Here is an 18,658-nt window from a genome sequence, read left to right as displayed (position 1 = left end):
AGAAAAAAAAACATACCGAAATAACCATAGATACTGAGAATATATCCAATGTCCCCTTCACACCAATTGAACTAACTGAACCTGCCATGTGACTGAGGACCTTGGTAGAAACGTGCAATTCCAAAATCTCCCAAAAGAGCGTTCATATCGTCATCCAGAAGAATATTGCTGGGTTTCAAGTCGCAATGGACAGTGGGCCGTCCACAATCGTAGTGCAAATAATCTAATGCATCAGCTACGTTAATAGCTATGCTTATTATTTTAGTCAAGCCTAAACGTTTCGGAGCTTCCTCATCCCCTTTGTGATGTAGCCATGTGTCTAGGCTCCCATTAGGCATGAGCTCATAGACTAATGCTTTGAAAACATTTCCTACTTTATCTACAGTTGAGCAAGCAGTTATAATCGGAAGAAGATTCCGGTGCTGAATGCTTCTCAGTGCTTCACACTCTGACAAGAAGCTTCTCTCTGCTCCTTGCATCTCAAGGTCAAAAACCTTCACTGCCACTTCCATTTTGCTTTCCTTCAATTTCCCTCTGTACACAGAACCGTAGCTTCCTCTCCCGATCAGGTTGGATTCTGAGAAGTCCCGTGTTGCTTGAGCTAGGTCATTATAAGTAACTTTCTCAAAATGCTCACCAAAAGATTGTTCCGATGCATTTGCTCTTCTTGTCTTCTTCTCAAGGAATAAAAAGTAGACCAGCAATACGAGTGACATGAACCCAAATATTGGGATCAATATTTTGATCAAATAGTTTACTACTCCCACTCTTTTATTACCAACATGACATGACCGCAGATGCAAATCTGTAGCACCTCCACACAGCCCCGGATTGTCATTAAGTGAGATAATGGTAGCATTAGCAAATACTCCATCTGTTGGTACTTCTCCTTGGAAATTATTGTAAGATATATCTAATTTTGTTAGTGACTTTAGATCATTCAAAAAATCTGGCAGGGGGCCTGACAGATTGTTATGGGAAAGATTGAGCCTGCTCAAGGTGTTTAGGGTTCTGAAGGTGCTTGGGACGTTTCCTGTAAGAATATTTTGGTCCATTTGAATTGTCTGTATCTGTTCAAATTTGCCCAGTGTTTCAGGAATCCCCCCACTAAATCTGTTTGATGAAAGATTTAGAATGGTGAGTACTCTGAAGCTACCAAGCTCACTAGGTATGCCCCCTTTGAAATTGTTGTAGCTAAGGTGCAGCTCAGACAATGATTTAAGGTTTCCAAAGCTAGGTGGTATAAACCCAGTGAATTGATTTTCAGCAAGAAATAAATATGTCAACCGTGTAAGTTGGCCAATGGAAGGTGGAATTATCCCGACGAAGCTGTTTGATCGGAGATTCAAACGTTCTAGTTTTGTCATATTTCCGACCCATTCTTCAATTGTACCGGTAAGATAGTTTTGATCTAGTGATAGTTGAACTAAGGAACTAAATCTTCCAATACGTGGGGGAACTGTTCCTGATAGATTGTTTTCAGACATTAGCAGATATGTAAGAGTGCTGGACAGGTTTACAATAGAATTTGGTATGGCTCCCTGTAGCCTATTAATAGACAATGAAAGTTTTTTTAGAGATCTACACTTTCCCAGGGCATGGATGAATTCCCAACCTTCATTGTCTGTTGATTGAAGCATGTTTTGATCAAGGTTAAGAGAAGACAGCTGTGAAAGGTTTCCCAAAGAATTTGGGATTTGGCCGGTAAAATAATTCGATGAGAGATCTATGACTCCTAGACCTGGAGGATTTCCTAGGGAAGCTGGAATGTGACCCTCGAAATAGTTCTCACCCAAGTATAGAATCGTGAGATTCGGTAGAGCATCTCCAATGTTAGATGGTAATGTACTGCCTAGCATATTTGATGCCAAGGACAATCCCTGAAGAGAAGATACATTAGATAGAGCTCGTGGGATTCGACCTGAAAGGTTATTTACGCTTAGGTCTAATACCAATATATTTGGCATTTGCCAAACCTCAGGAATACTACCTGATAGGTTATTTTGGTTTAGGTGCAACTCCATTAAGTTTGGCATTTGCATAACCTCGTCGGGAATTCTACCATTGAGCTGATTTTTTGAAAAATGGACTAGTTGTAAATTTGTGATGTTTCTGAGGGATGCTGGTATCTCCCCAGTGACATGATTACTGTAAAGTTTGATATATGCTAGTTTGGTAAGAAAGCTTATTCTAGGAGGAATGAGACCGTTGAGGTTGTTTCCAGAGAGATCTAGTGTAACTAAATTAGAACAATTTGTAAGTGCGTCGGGAATAACACCTTGCAAAAGGTTGCTTCCTAATAAAAGGTACTCTAGGTTTTGGAGTTTGTTAAGAAGAGGTATGGGACCATGAAAGCTATTATTGGATAGATCAAGATAATTAAGGGAGGTCAGATTTCCAAGAGAGGAGGATATTTCGCCACCCAAGTTTAGCCCGGTGAGGATGAGCTCTCTGACGCGATATGGTGGTGTGGAAGTGCAGTTAACACCATTCCACTGGCAGAAATGGGTGTTGGTTGTCCAATTGCTCATCAAGGCTCCATTTGGATCAGAACTGATCCGCTTCTTAAAGTCGAGCAATGAGCGCAGATCTTCTCTATTCTCATGAATTGTCGAGCAGTAAACGTTGCCAACTCCATAACACAGCAGCAAAAAAGGCAATACGATAAGCACGGCGAGTTTCGCCAGCAACATCGAGTGACGCATGAGGAGCATATTAATTGTCACCTGCAAAATTAAAGCATAAACTTGGCAGCGTATAAAGTACTACTAGATGAATTACGCAGCGTAAGCTCATGCTGTAACCAGAGCTAATTCTAAGAAGTACTCCCTTCGTTTCAAATTATAGATGGTTTTGATTTTTTATGTTCATAGATAATTCATAGATAATATCTATAAAAATAAAAAAACTTAAAATGACCTACGGAGGGGTACTAGTTTTGAGAAACCATACAGAGTTGCAGCAAGTAACTAGCTAAAACCATCTTAAAAAGGTAACAGCATAAAGAGGATAGTTAAAACCATCAGGAGGGAGGGAAGGGAGGGAGAGAGTATGGTACCTCTGCTGTGCGTCAGCCTTTCTAATCTGCTTCTATTTGCTTGCTAGTGGGTGTTTGAACTGGAATTATGAGCTGGATGCTCAACTGGCTGAGGCCCCAGGGGTTTAAAAAGCAGTTTTACGTCACCGTTATCATCCACACACTCGTATTGAGACACCTTATCTCAGCTTGACCGCCGTTGGGCGAAGACCCTGAGTCCGTCAAACTCGCCAGTTACTGCCACTTTTCAGTTTCCATCTTCTCTCCCAGCGCCGGCGTCGCCGTCTGAGCTGGACAAAGATTGTAGCGGCGTGTCCAGCCTCGAATCCCAAAGTACTTTTCATCAGAACCGGACAGAGATATTCCAGGCTGATGTGCGACGTCTCGTGTGGTTTCGATGATGATAAAATTCAGCTCGAGGAATGGTCTACGGTGCTGGATTTTCGATTCCAGATCCGATTTGGACCTTTGTGATGATGGCGCTTCCAGAATGTATGTGTGTGTGCATGATTCGTTCATAGGTTATCTTTGATAGGGTAGCGAGCTGGTCAAGTCAATTTGTATCCAATCTGGATAAAAATAGTCTGTACAATGCCGTGCTTTGCAGGGTTTTGCAGATGTTGAACACCGTTTCAATTGGAGAAATATCTAGTGATCAGCCTTAGTTGTCCTAGTCCATCAACCCGTGCTCCTGCACGGGATAATATTTTAAAAAAATTATCATATTTGAAAATTATTTAAAAATTGAGCTCCTAATTAATAATCGAAATTGTTTACCTACTACTCTCTTAGTTTTTTCAATATTTCAACATAACTCTTATATACATGTATACTTATCTTTGTCTTATCATTATTTTTAATTATTAATTACTCTATACACTTTTTATCTACATTCACACTTTTTTGTTCATTTTGTATCGCATCTCCACATACATGTAAAGATTGTCTACATGGTGACACTCATCGTGCGTATATACCTTAACTTAATATTTCTATATTAACAATGACACTCATCATGTTTACTTTTGGACTTTTTTGAATGATGCACATGAAGATAATTAGATTAAGATTTAGGTATTTACTTTAGGTTATTTTAATAAGAACATACGTGGGTAACTTAGATACAAATTTAGAGTAACATTTTAAGTTATACTTTATCATGATATGCATAAGTAAATTGGATGAAGATTATGGGGTTACTTAAGATTAGTTTTTAATAATTACAGAGCTCGATAATTTAGATATAGGATTAGAGTTTATTTTAGAATATGTTTGGTAGGTAACCTTTTATAAAATATTATAGACCAATGACTATGATTATTAGAGTTTACACGATTGATGTTTGATGTTTTTGATTTTAGTGAGAATTTCTAGGATTTTTTCCTAGCGTGTCTCGTGAGAACTAATGCGGAATCTCCAATGGAAAAAATGTAGCCCCATTGTTACGAAACTATTACCTTAAGCTACCTCTCATTTGTTAAATATCCTAACACAATGCTTATATAGATATATACTTATTATCTTCATCTAATTGTGATAGATTTTAGTTAGTAATTACTCTATAATATTTCATCCACATTTATAATTATTAACTTTTCAATTTGCATCGTCGGTATGTGCTTGAATTTATCTATGGATCATAAGTTTAAGCCATAATGTTAACTCAACCGCGTACCGATGACACATACCGACCATAAGTTGTCATCACTTCCTCTATATTTATATAAATGGTGACACACATCATGCGTATATACCTTAATTATTATATCATATATCAATAGTGTAAAAAATAAATAATTTAGAATCATATATTAGTATATATTTGTAATTAAGGTGATTTGGATTCAAAAGTAGGGTTACCTCATGTTATTTTTTAATAATGACATATGTGGGTAATATAGATGCAAATTTAAGGGGTCACTTTAATTTATTTTTAAGTTATTTTTTCACTATTAGTGGTGGGAAATTTAGTTGCAAATTTAACATATAAATCTATATTCTCATCATTTCCTCTATATCTTCATAAATGGTCACACACATCACATGTATATACCTTAATTATTATATCATATATCAATAGCATAAAAACTAAATGAGTTAGAATCATATATTGGTATATATTTCAATTAAGGTGATTTGGATTCGAAAGTAGGGTTACCTTAATTATTATATCATATACCAAAGTGTAAGAAATAAATGATTTAGAATCATATATTTGGTATATATTTTTAATTAAGGTGATTTGGATTCAAAAGTAGGGTTACCTCATGTTATTTTTAATAATGTCATATGTGAGTAATATACATGCAAATTTAAGGGTTACTCTAAGTTATTTTTTAAGTATTAGTGGTGGGCAATTTAGTTGAAAATTTAGGGGGTTATTTGAAACATTGTTTATAATGGTATAAGTGGGTAATTTAAATGAAGCTTAGGGGGTTATTTAGTTTATTTTATATGATGGAAGAGGTGGGTAATTTATACATGGATTTAGGGGGTTACTTTAGGCTATTTTCATAATGGCATACATGGGTAATTTTTTAGAAAACATAAATAGATCCAATGGCTATGATGATTTGAGCATACTGATTGATGGCTAGATATTTTGACTTTTTGTGAGAATTTCTAAGATTTCTTTGTTTTTCTAGAGTGTCCACCCTCCAATTAATAATAGTAACATGAAGTCCTTTTTTTAAGTTGGTAGTAATTGTAGGATAAAGTCCTTTTTTGTAAAAAATGGTTCATTTGAGGACGAGATAACTGCATGATATTCTGGAAACAATCATATATATGATCTTCGTGTATTTTTTTCCAAGTTTGAAATTTCAAGTTCAAACTCTGCGAAATCACCATCAGCAAGGTGGTTGGCTGTGAAGTACTTGAAAATTAGCCAGCACAAAGATGGGTTAGCTACTTTAGAAGATGAATGTAATGCACTTGAGAGCAGTTCCCACAAAGCCAACATAAACCGCTCTCATCCAGTTGTCGCCATTGCCGATCCCGCACAAAACCACCCAACCCAACCGAAGGAATTGCAAAATTCCAGCCGCTGCTCGCTGTACTCGTACGTGCACACGTGAGCGTGCCACTCGTCTGAAAAACTGGAGCTAGCGGCCCGATCCACGAAGCTTTCGACACGACTCATCGCCTCACGGGCGTCCGGCCAGCGTGGGATGGAGATCGAACAGCACTGCCGTATTTGTGCAGGGGTGAGCCCCCGATCGACGACGCCAAAGGTGTTTACTGTTTAGCTAGCTGGTTTCGGCATGGAGCCAAGCGATCCAGGCAGGCGTTTGATGTCCTCTTATGCCTGACCTAACTGTTTGGATGGTCTCAGGAATGGCTGAAACGGAGACCACTAGTGCTTAAGTTGGATGCACAACTGTCTCAGGCCCCAGGGGTTTAAAAACAGTCTTACAGCGGTATTACAATCCACACACTTGCATCATCATCATATCTTATCTTAGCTTGACGGCGTTGGAGCGAAGACCCCGAGTCCGTCAAACTCGCCGGTTATCGCCACTTCACAGCTTCGATCTTCTCAACAGTGCGGCCGTCACTGTCTGAGCTGGACAAGATTGTTGCGGCGTGTCCAGCCTCGAATCGCAGGGTACTTTTCTGCAGGAAATGGACAGAGATATTCCGGGCTGATGCGTGCTACATGTCTAGTGCGGTTTCGATGACGATAAAATTCAGCTCGTGGAATGGTCTACCGGCGCTGGATTTTCGTTTTCAAATCCGATTTGGATCTTTGTAATGATCGCGCTTCCAGAATGTATCGTGTGGCCATGATTCGTTCATGGGTTATCTTTGAACGGGTAGCGCGTCAAGTCAACTTTTATGTATCCGATCTCGACAAGAATAGTCTATACAATGCCGTGCTTCGTAGGGGTCTCGTACAATGTTGATTATTAATTGGAGAAATATCTAGTGAGACAATTAGTTCTATGAAGGTGAAAATGTGGCACTTTACTTTTTATGCAAACAAAATTTATTCCAATTGAGGACCAGATAACTGTAAGTATTCTGCAAAGAGTCAAGCGTCATAGATACGATCTTGCTGCATTTTTTTCGGAAGTTTGAAATTTCAAGTTGAAACTTAGCTAAATCACCATCAGCAAGGTGGTGGCTGTGCAAGTTGAAACACATCTTTTGCATGCGTTGTGATTGCATCACCAAGTAGTTAGCCCATCTTCGACAGCAAACTCAGTAAATTGATCATTAGAAGATGAATGTAATGTACTTGAGAGCAGTTTGCACAAAGCCAACACAAACAGCTCGTCCAGTTGTCACCATTGCCGATCCCGCACAAAACCACCCAACCCAACCGAAGGAATTGCAAAATTCCAGCCACTGCTCGCTGTACTCGTACGTCGAAGCTAGCGGCCCGTCGAAGCTCGCGTCACGATTCATCGCCTCACGGGTGTCCTACCTGCCAGCGTGGGATGGAGATCGAACAGCACAACTGACAACTGCCACCTTGTGGAGCCAGCCCCGACGGCAAAGGTGTTTACTGTTTAGCTAGCTGGTTTCGGCACGAAGCCAAGCGATCGAGACAGGCGTTTGATATGTATACTTATGTCTTATGATTATTTTTAATTATTAATTACTCTATATATTTTTTATCCACATTCACACTTTTTTTTCATTTTGTATCACATCTCCACATACATGTACAGATTGTCTACATGGTGACACTCATCATGCGTATATACCTTAACTTAGTATTTCTATATTAATAATAACACTCATAATGTTTACTTTTGGACTTTTTTGAATGACACACATGAAGATAATTAGATTAAGATTTAGGTGTTTACTTTAGATTATTTTAATAAGAACATACGTGGGTAACTTAGATACAAATTTAGACGTGGGTAACTTAGATACAAATTTAGAGTAACATTTGAAGTTATACTTTATAATGATATGTATAAATAAATTGGACGAAGATTATGGAGGTTACTTTAGATTAGTTTTTTATAATTGCAGAGCTCGATAATTTAGATATAGGGTTAGGGTTTATTTTAGAATATGTTTGGTAGGTAACCTTTTATAAAATATTATAGATCAATGATTATAATTATTAGAGTTTGCACGATTAATATTTGATGTTTCTGATTTTAGTGAGAATTTCTAGGATTTCAAGTTAGAGTGGTCCAACAATGCAAAAAATTTGACAAGCCACTAGATCAAATCATTAACTTGATCCTTTTTATTACCATGATTACCATGAGTCGTGGGTGCTGGCTTCGTGGCTGGCTCTGTCAGCGTCTCAGCGGATGGGAAAATCTAGGAGCTGGATTGCAAGGAACATGGTCCTATTAGGTTATAATTTGTGATTTTAATGACTGAGTGACAAACTAATGCTTTGACTAGCATGTACCTTAGATTTTCTGGATCCTAAGAATGCAAACTAAATCATGGCAAAAGGTCCAAATCATGATATTCAAGTGTCCAATTCATAAATATCTGGATCATTCTATGGTATTCAAAGTGTTTAAATGATAGAAATCCAAGTGATGGTATTTTTGTGTGCAAATTGCGATATTCAACTCAGAAAAATATGAAGCACCGGATGATCCGACGGTCCACTAGAGCAACCATCTAAGCAATTAGTACAATTGAGAAATCAGCTTGAGTTGCAGTAAGCACCGAATGATATGACGAGGTTCTTTTTACAAGCGTCGGAACAATGCGCAAAGAAGATGGAGAAAATCCTATAGTACCGGATGTTCCGATGGTCAGAAGTTGGAGGCATCGGACTAAACATATTTACTTTGAAATCATCCAGAAGGTTTTAGGTGAAAAAGTCCTCAGCATCGGATATTCCGATGCCCATTGGATGAAGCATCGGAGTAATTTTGGGCAGGGGGTCCAACGGCTATATGCATTAGCAAGGGGCACCGGATGATCCGATGCCTATCTAAAGTGACCATGGGATCATCCGATGCTCACAGATTTTACTAGTCGTTGGATCAATGGGTCTTTGAGGTCCATGGGCTATTTATACCCCCTCTACTCGCCCATTTGAAATTGCTGTAGTGTCCAAGAGTTCATTCAAGATCAAGACTCATCAAGAACACATCCATCCCACCAAAAGTGCAAAAAGTGATAATACAAGGTTTAGCACATGCTTCGAGAGTGATTAGTGCTAGGATACATCTAGAGAGAGTGAGTTCAAGGTGTTGCTACCTTGTGATTGGTTCAAGGAGTGAACCACCATTGTAAGCTTGGTGTGCTGGCGCCTCGGGCCTTTGGTGGCTCGCTGGCAAGTCTTCGACTCTCCAGCTTGATGTGGATCAATAACAACGATCGTGTGCGGGGGACGGGGAGAACCCTTCCTTCATAGAGAAGCTATGTAGTAAAGACGGCGCCATGGTGAATGGAAGAGAGGGAGTGGTTAGCTTTCCTTCATGGCAAGCTTCTCATCTGGCTTGGTGAGAGCCTTTGTGGTGGGTCCAAGACCTTGATCGAGAGAGATTTGGTGTCCAGGAGCGTATCCTCGGTGGAGCTCTAGTGGACTAGAGGTGTCATTTTCCTATCGATACTACGGAATAAATCGTCGTCCCGAGTTTGCATCGTTCCTAACCCACTTTTATACATTTTTGCATTTCTTATATTCTAGAGTAATATCTTGATAGGATTGGCTCTAAGTTGTAAAACTCTTCGTGGGTGGGAAGTTTTCACTAGATCAACCATAGATGCATATCTGCATAGCATGATTTAGTCTATTTTTTGATGCTTTGTAGTTGAAGCCACATGTTAAGGTTTTAAGTTGCCTAATTCACCCCTCCCCCTCTTAGGCTATCGAGCACCGATTTCTTACGTTGGGTTCTTTGGACCAAATCTTAGAGTGGGCTGCGGCCCACCCGACCTCTTATTCTGATACAAAGCTTTTGTATGCAAATCTCATCTCAAGATCAAAAACCTTGATAGCCACTTGCATTTTAGCTTGAGTTAACTTTCCTCTGTACACTGAACCATAGCTACCCCTCCCAATCAGGTTGAACTCTGAGAAGTTTTCTGTAGCTTGAGCTAGATCCTTGTAAGAAACTATAGGGAATTTCTTACCAAAATAAAATAACAATGAGTACCTTGTTGTTGACTTCTTTTTCTGTGGGATTACAGCATAGATCAACATTATGGGTGACATGATTCCAAATGCCGGGATGAGTAACCTGATCAGGTAGTAGTATCGTGTTTCTTTGCTCCATGACTGTAGCACATGGGCACATATGTAGATCCCGCACTCCTCCAGAAAGTCCCTAGTTGCCAAGAAGTGAGAAAAATTTGGCGTTTCCAAATACTCCATTTGTGGGTACTTCGCCTTGCAGATTATTGTAAGATAGATCCAGCTGGGTGAGGAATTTGTTGCAGCTGGTAAGTCACCCAGTTTTGTTGGGATGAAGCCTGACAAATTGTTGTGTCAAAGATTTAGCAAGGTCATGCTCTTTAGACCATTAAAAGTCAACGGAATGCTCCCCTGGAGATAGTTACAATCTATTTCAATGATCTGTAACTCTTTGCAATTTCCTAGGGTTGAAGGAATTTCCCCACTAAGCTTATTGGATGAAAGATATAGTTCCGTCAGTCGTCAAAGATTAGAAATCTCTGGAGGAATTGGACCTTCTAACTTATTGTAGGATAACACGCATGTGGTTATTGAGGACTCGGGATGGAATATTTCCTTAGGAATGTTACCCTGCAGATTGTTATAACTAAGGTTCAAATATGTAAGAAGTGGCAGACTTCCCAGACATGGTGATATTGGACCTTCGAATTCATTTTGTAAGAGAGAGCAGAGTCAATTTTGTAAGATTACTCATAGAAGACGGAATCAAACCAGTGAAGTTATTTGCATCAAGAACTATAGCTCCAAGATCCTTCATATTTCCAACCCACTCTAAGATTGGACCATTGAGATTGTTGTAACTAAGTTAAAGTTTTGTTAAGCCAGTAAGGTTCCCAAAGCTGGTGGGAATTATCCCTGACAAGTTGTTTGTCCTAACCCTAGCACTTGAAGGTTGTTTGAAAGCTTACCAATATTGGCCTTTAGTTCCGGTTGGTAGGGTACATATCTCTCGAAAATCCATCCGGGATAAACCAACCGGGACAAAAGGGGGGGTCTTTAGTCCTGGGTCTTTTAACTGGGAGTAAAGGTCCCCCTTTAGTCCCGGTTGGTGTCACCAACCGGGACTAAAGGGTTACCCTTTAGTCCCGGCTGGATTCCAACCGGGACTAAATGACGCTTGCATGGCACTGCCGTGACGCCTGAATTTTTCATGCATGCATCACGTATACGTAGTACCGCGGCCCTTTTAATTTGTTAACCTTTAGTAGTTGAGATTTTTTTAGAACGAAATCAACTAGTATTTAAACGAATGGGATTTGTAATTATACAATTACTATATATATACACAATCCTTATACACAATTCATATACACAATTCAACTAGCTTAGTACAAATCGATCATAATTAGCGCGTATTATATATACAAATAAATCAAAGTATCTTCCTACAATCTTCCCGTCGTGGTGTTGCTGATCGGAGTGTCTAATTGTCGTCCATCATAATAAAATTCTCCTTTTGGATTTACCACCTCGTCCATTATGAATCCAATGAGACCTTCACATATTGCCGCTACTCTTTCTTCCTTCAAGAGTCCTTGTTGAATATTTAACATCTATAATTTGGAAATTTGTGAATGTTACATGAACAAATACATATAAGGAGCTAGAAAATAATTAACTAGTAATAGTTTTATTTTACGTACTTTAAAGTTGTGCGGCGTCATCTTCGGTCCCTTGGGTCCCATAAAACTGTGCATGTGCTCACAGATGTAGTAGCCACATAGATTATTCCCGGGTTCCTGTCTTAAGCACTTCAGTGCGGAAAAAAATAAGTTATGAAATATTCGTGTTATACAATGTAATAAATGTGCAGACTGCATACGTACCGGGAAGTCTGTGTTCCATGTAAGTTTTTCTTTGAATGGACCTTTGTGTGTCCTTATGAATTGTTTCCATGCGCTGCGGATTAGAATAATGAATGATATAGTGTAACAGGGATAAAATTTAGGAAATAAATTTTTGCATAGAGATAAAGGTCCAGAATTATTACAAGCCTAGCATGTTTTGCAATTCTTGGTAGTCCACCGGATCTTTCCTTAACGAATCGAAGACAGTGACGTGGCTTCTTTCAGGCTCAATTATAATAAGGATCCAGTGGAAGCTGCGTGCGTAAAATGTTCATGCATATTAGAGCTAACTAACATGTAGAGATAAGGAAAAAGACATCGAAAGTAGACGGTATACACACACTTACTTGAAGTTGTATGAAAGTAGTATGAAATCCTTGAATGTTTGTTTGTCTAGGAAATTGTATATTTCCGCAAAGGTTTTTTCCGGCGCTAATTGTATCTGTTGTTGGTTAACTACAGATGGATCCATGAAGCCTATATGTAGGTACGCCTCTCGGCGGCATGTCTGAATTAGCATCCTACATGAAATGGAAGATGAAGTTAGTACGGTGATGTACGCCAAAATTTACATGTAGAGATAAACGGACACTTACAGAATCCAAGCGCTGATCAGAGAGACGTCCAGGGCATCATGATGGTACACTTCGTATATATCCTTGAAGTCTAGCCACATCACTTTCTCCCCTTCACCGTGAAAATCTATCGGTTTTACCTTCATGCCGATCATCTCCCTCGAGTCGACGGATGCCATCATGTACCATTGATGGAATGCGTACATCTTTGTTGATAGCTTCCGTACCAATGAAGGCTTTACTAGAGGTTTTCCTAGCTCATAAGGCCACTTCGGCTCAGGGGGCGGTGCAGTTGGCGTCTCAACTTGCCCTATGCATTCATCAAGTCCCAGACCTGTTTCTTCCATGAACTTCAATACATTTGCTTGTTGATCCAAGGGCATTGCTTTTACCTGTTGAGCATCTTTTTTTGATAAATGGCTGAGGTCGGGGACTGGACCGCTGGAAGATGACTTTCCTTTCCTTTTATCCTTTTCATCAGCCTTTACTAGAGCCCGTTCATAGTTTGACAAGAGTGGTATCCTTTTCTTGGCTCCTTCTTCCATCCTGATAAAAAAGTTTAAATCTCGCCGACTTACTGGCGGTGGCTCCATCTCCCTTGCCTTTTTTTCTTCGGCTTGTTTCTTGAACCACTCACTGGCCTCTCGTTGGATTTCTGCCCACTGTTCTGCATGATACATTGCCTCAAAGCGTTCCTTACGAGTCACTTCAGGCTCCTTTGTTTTCTTCTTTCTCTGTCTTTGCTTGGGAGGCGGTGCTCGTGACTTCTTTAGTGGTGGTGCATGTTCCTTCAAGGGGGCCGCTCTTGGTGCCGGCGACGGTGATCGGGGAGGGGTGTTGTTATTGTCGTCGTCGCTCCCAGCACTAGGATGTGGTGGAGATGGAGACCTTGATATAGATGGAAGGGACGGTCCTGGAGCAGGAGATGACGGTCTCGAGGTATGAGGAGAAGGTCGCTGCTGGGGATCTACGGGGAGCGGTCTTGAGGTCTGAGGAGATGGCTCCGTGCCGGGAATAATGATGTAGCATTTCTTCCATAGAATTATCCCATGAAGCGCATCTGCCAATGTCTTTTCCCCGTCGCCTCCCGGGAAGTCGAGCTCTAGACCTTCATACTGGGGATCAACTATTTGCTCTACGCAGACGCTGGCGTAGCCTGTTGGAATTTCCATGCCATGACTGCTCTGCCCCGCCAGGGTTGCTAACGCACTCCCGTACGCTACCTGTACATATAGCAGAAGTAAACAAGTTGAACTCCGATCTCGAGGCCTGGATCAATTGACAAGATTGCATAAATATTATGTATAAGTATACCTTAATAGTGAGGTTGCCTACCGGTGCATGCAGCTCACATGAGGTCCGTTGTGTGATGGCATCCACGGGGAACCGTTGCTCCTCCACGGGTAACCTGGGCGTCTGCGCATCGGGGACCCCTGTAGAAGCACAACTGCTCAAGAGGCGTTGAGAAGGGCTGGCGGTGTTAGGATTCGGCAATGCTCCAGATTGGGCCAACTCCGCAACTGCGTGGGCCACCCGCCGATTGATTTCATCCATCATTCTTTGTTCTAGCATCTGCCGCCAGCTCTCCTCGATCTGTTCCTTTCTTCGCTTCCGGCTTCTGTACGAGGTGCTGTCGCCTCGGAAAGTGAACTTCCACGGAACCACCCCGAACCCTCGGCAACGTCCTGGGTGCTCTGGATTACCGAGGGCCAATGTGAGCTCATCATTTTCTCGGTCCACCTTCAACCTCCCAGCCTTAGAATCTTCAATGTTCTTCATGAGATGTTCGGCCTTCTCACGTATTGTGTCATTAATATTCAACATCCCATCCTCTTGGCTTAGGGAGCCTCCATGAGCGTAGTACCAATTTTTTGATCGTTCGGGCCATTCAATAGTTGCAGGTACGATTCCCCGTTCGATCAGATCTTGTTCCATCTTCCTCCACTTGGGAATTGCTGAGCCATACCCACCTCGCCCCAAATGATGGTGGTAGCCCTTCTGACTAGCATTTGCTGTGTTGGTCGTGATCTTTTTCACACCTTCTTCACTCCTCTTATATTCAACAAATGCATCCCAGTGGTCCCTCAACTTTGGCCACGCGTTGAAGTCTGGAGTTCGGCCCTTCTTGATGTAGTGGGTATCCAGCATCTTCTTGAATGTCTGGAATTGAGTAGCCATCTTCTTAAGCGTCCACGCTTTGACATCCTTCTCACTATATCCTTCGGGGAATGTGAAATGTCTCTTCACGTCTTCCCACAGCATATTCTTTTCTGTCTCTGGAAGGGCGTACGGATTAGTGCTTCTGCCCTTCCATTCTCTGATGCTGATAGGCACGTTGTCCCGGACGATTGCCCCGATCTGACTCATATACTTCTTTGCTACTTTCTCGGGAGCAACCGGCCTGCCCTCTTCTGTCACTTCCGTGATGACAAGCCTCCCTTCCATCACCTTTGTACGACCTCGGGTCTTCTGCCCTTGTGTCCATCCGGAGGGCTAACAGTTCAAGATTCGTTAATTAGGACGTAGTAGTAACGGTGGCGTGAAACAATACAAGAATGGTTATATATACTGTTGACGCCAGATTTCGTCACTAGTAGAATCGGCGCCAAGAAGAGAGGGAATCGGAGGAGCACAGTTGGGAATCGGCCAAGTGGTGCTACAGTGTGAGATCGGCCGGTGACTTCTGTCTCGTTTCGGGTCGAATATACCAGAGTCCCAATCGGTAGCCTTTTGCCGATGAGGAATCGGCCGATTAGGAGGATGGGTTAATTGGGCCTGTATGGGCTTGGAATAGAAGGGTGAGCTGGAAATCAGCCCACGAAGCGTGGAGTAACTAACCTAGCACGAATCGTGCTTGTAGATATTCGTTTTCTGTTTGAATTAGGGATAGAATTCTAGTCGGTTAAGAAGATATCTGTATGGGGCTATAAATAGCTACCTTTGTAAATCTGTAATCATCAACCAATCAATACAACAAGCTACTTTTTCTTCGTACTTACTTTCAAGCAGGCGACTTCGCCATTACTTTTCTCTTCTCACGAGTTCGTGCGGGTTGGCAGGGCTGCATCATCTTGATCTCCGGCCGATTCTGTAAGTTCCGTTTATCGAGTAATATCTAAGCTTTAACTTCGGGCGTATCACTGTTGTTTCGTTTAGATTTATTCACTAGTTATCGATATTTGCTAGATCCATAGGTTTTACCTGTTTTTCTAGTCTTTATCACTAGTTATCCAGCTAGGAATCGGTAGTTTCGGCTCTTTCTATATTCTGTTATTAAATTCATCTATTGCCGATTAGATCTGTTCCTAGTGTTGTTATCATAGCTTTGTATCGATTACTTTAGTAATTCCCTGTCTACAAGGCTACAGAGATCAGGCTGTCTTATAGCCGATTTCATTACTACAGTAAATCGGTCGATTCGCTGATAAACTCTCTCGATCGGAAACTTAGCCGATCGTGATTTCTGGACCTGACACGTATTCTTCCTTGCCAATCAACAGGTCAGATTGGCTGGCACGCCGCGCGAACTGCACCAGGGCATTCACCCGAACAGGAGCTAAGCAGATTCTCCCGGGTCGTGTGTCGGTCGCTGGGATTCGGTTGACCGATTTCTAGCGCCAACACACTTTTGGCACGCCCGGTGGGACCAATACAACCGCCATCATGTCGAAAGCTGCTGAAGTCTCCGAAGATAACGTCATCGAGGTGACGGAAGCAGATCTGAAGGACGACCAGAAGGAAGAGCTGGACAAGTATACGGCACAGTTCCAGAAAGCTTGCCTGAAGTCTTTCAGTCGCTCCAGAAGCGGGGAGACCATCAAGAAGACTCCATTCCCTGCTCCCCGCCAGATCACGATTTCTGAAGATTCGGATAAAATGTCCGATATGATTCAACAGTCTATTCATCACGCTTTCATTGACCAGTCCCCGGTGCTTTCAAACATGGTGCACAACGCTGTTGTCAACTCCTTCGCCGGGGGCATACCTCAAGGATACAGGGGACCGGCATATTTTCAGCCGATTCCACCAAACCAGAATTGTTCGAATTCGGCCTCGCAGCCGATCCAGTTTTCTGTCGGGAGTTCAGGTGCTTCCTCGTCATCAACTCCAATGGGATATGGCTCCATCCAACTGTCCTCTGCGCCATTCCCTCCAGTTAGCCCAATTCACCCATCACCCTGGGGGGCACCTTCGGTCACGGCCGGTCAGAATCAATCGGCCAGTCAAGTGAACTCTCCATTCCAGACATCCTTCCAGGCTGCTATTCGGCCAACCGTGCCGCCATACTAGCCTGTCGCTCCGGGGATCAACAAGACAGCAGAGATCATGCTGTACGATGAAACGAGTGGCTCATTCAAACAGCCAGCCTTTACTACACAGCCGGCTTACACTCAGATACCACCTTTTCATCAGCCTCCGTTTATTCAGCCTCCGATTTACCAGCACGTGCCGATACCTCAGCCAACAGTTCACCAGCAACAGCCAGATTGGTCGGCACGTATTGCGGAGGTGATGCAAGAACAATTCGGCTTGAAGCCAAAAGTGCAAACTTATACCTACAGAACACCATACCCATCTACATATGACCTATTGCCGTTCCCCCATCGGTATAAAGTTCCTGACTTCACTAAATTTTCGGGGATGGATGATACTTCGACCGTAGAGCACGTGAATAGATTCATCATCCAATGCGAAGAAGCAGCTACGCAAGACGCCCTACGGGTACGGTTGTTCTCGTCATCTCTGTCTGGTTCAGCCTTTCAATGGTTCACGACATTGCCGCCAAACTCGATTATCACATGGGCCGATTTAGAAAGACAGTTCCACAAATACTTCTATGCCGGGGTGCATGAGATGAAGCTGTCCGATTTGACCAGCCTCAGGCAAAGGAGTGATGAGCCGATATCCTCGTACATACAGAGGTTTCGGGAAATCAGAAACAAGTGCTACTCCCTGGCTCTAACCGATGCACAGTTGGCCGATATAGCTTTTCAAGGCCTTCTGCCCCACATCAAAGAAAGATACGCTTCACAAGAGTTCGAAAGTCTGAGCCAGATTGTTCACCGATTGTTTGGACAGGAGGTACGTCCTTTTGATCCGCGGAGGAATTTCCAAAAGAAAGTGGCGTTCCTGGAAGAGTTAGAGGATGAGGAAGATGTTGAAGTCGGACTTGCGGAGTGGATCAAAGGGAAGAAGCCGATATCATGCCCATTCGGCAAAAAGGATCCGGAAGTGTTCGGTTTTGACACAACTAAGGCCCGATAAAATCTTCGACCTTCTCCTCCAGGAAGGGTAGATTAAACTCTCGCCGTACCATACAATACCTTCTGCCGAACAACTAAAAAAGATGAAGTATTGCAAGTGGCACAATGCCACATCCCATGATACCAACGAGTGCAAAATCTTCAGGCAGCAGATACAGTCGGCCATTGAGCAAGGCAGACTTAAATTTGAAGTGCCGGCAAAATCGGCCAAGCCAATGAAGATTGACCAACACCCCTTTCCTACCAACATGGTTGATACAGGGAAGAATTCACTCCAAACAAAAGTGCTGACGTCCGAATTAGCCAAAAAGAGTGGCGCCGTCGATCCCAGAAATCAAGCTACTCCTGAAGATGTCAAGGGGAAGCGGCGGATAGAGGACGACGATGGTGAGTCAGAAGGGCCACGCATTACTTCCCAGTTCCTGCTCCAGAAGTACCAACGTCAGCATGAACGCTCAAGGTCCCGAGAAGAAGCAATGCGTCGGCACGAGGAGCACTTGAGATGCCCGTTCTTCATTCACTGTTGGGAACACAACCTCAGGCTACCTTCAGCCGATACTTGCCCAGAATGCAACGGTCCTTATCGTGGCAATCGGCCGTTCAAAGGGTCTCGCTCCAGAGATGGAAGGCCAGAACCGACCAGCAAGAATTGGCGCAACCAAGATGACCAGCGCCCTCCCGTGCGTGATCGGCTGGGGGGCAGAAGTGACCGATATGATCGATCGGAAGATAGACGCCATGATAGGCAGAGGGGCAGGACTGATCGGCATGACCAGTCGGACAACAAAGCCAGCGTTCACAGC

General features: G+C 42.4%; 1 pseudogene; it reads right to left on the bottom strand.

Moving 5' to 3' along the window:
• The window catches only part of LOC101759505, a 3,997-nt pseudogene extending 779 nt beyond the window's left edge, over positions 1-3,218 (bottom strand).
• Positions 3,219-18,658: the final 15,440 nt, after the last annotated feature.

Source organism: Setaria italica, chromosome I (genome assembly GCF_000263155.2).
Source record: "Setaria italica strain Yugu1 chromosome I, Setaria_italica_v2.0, whole genome shotgun sequence".
NCBI lineage: Eukaryota > Viridiplantae > Streptophyta > Magnoliopsida > Poales > Poaceae > Setaria > Setaria italica.
This window is presented reverse-complemented; position numbering and strand designations above follow the sequence as displayed.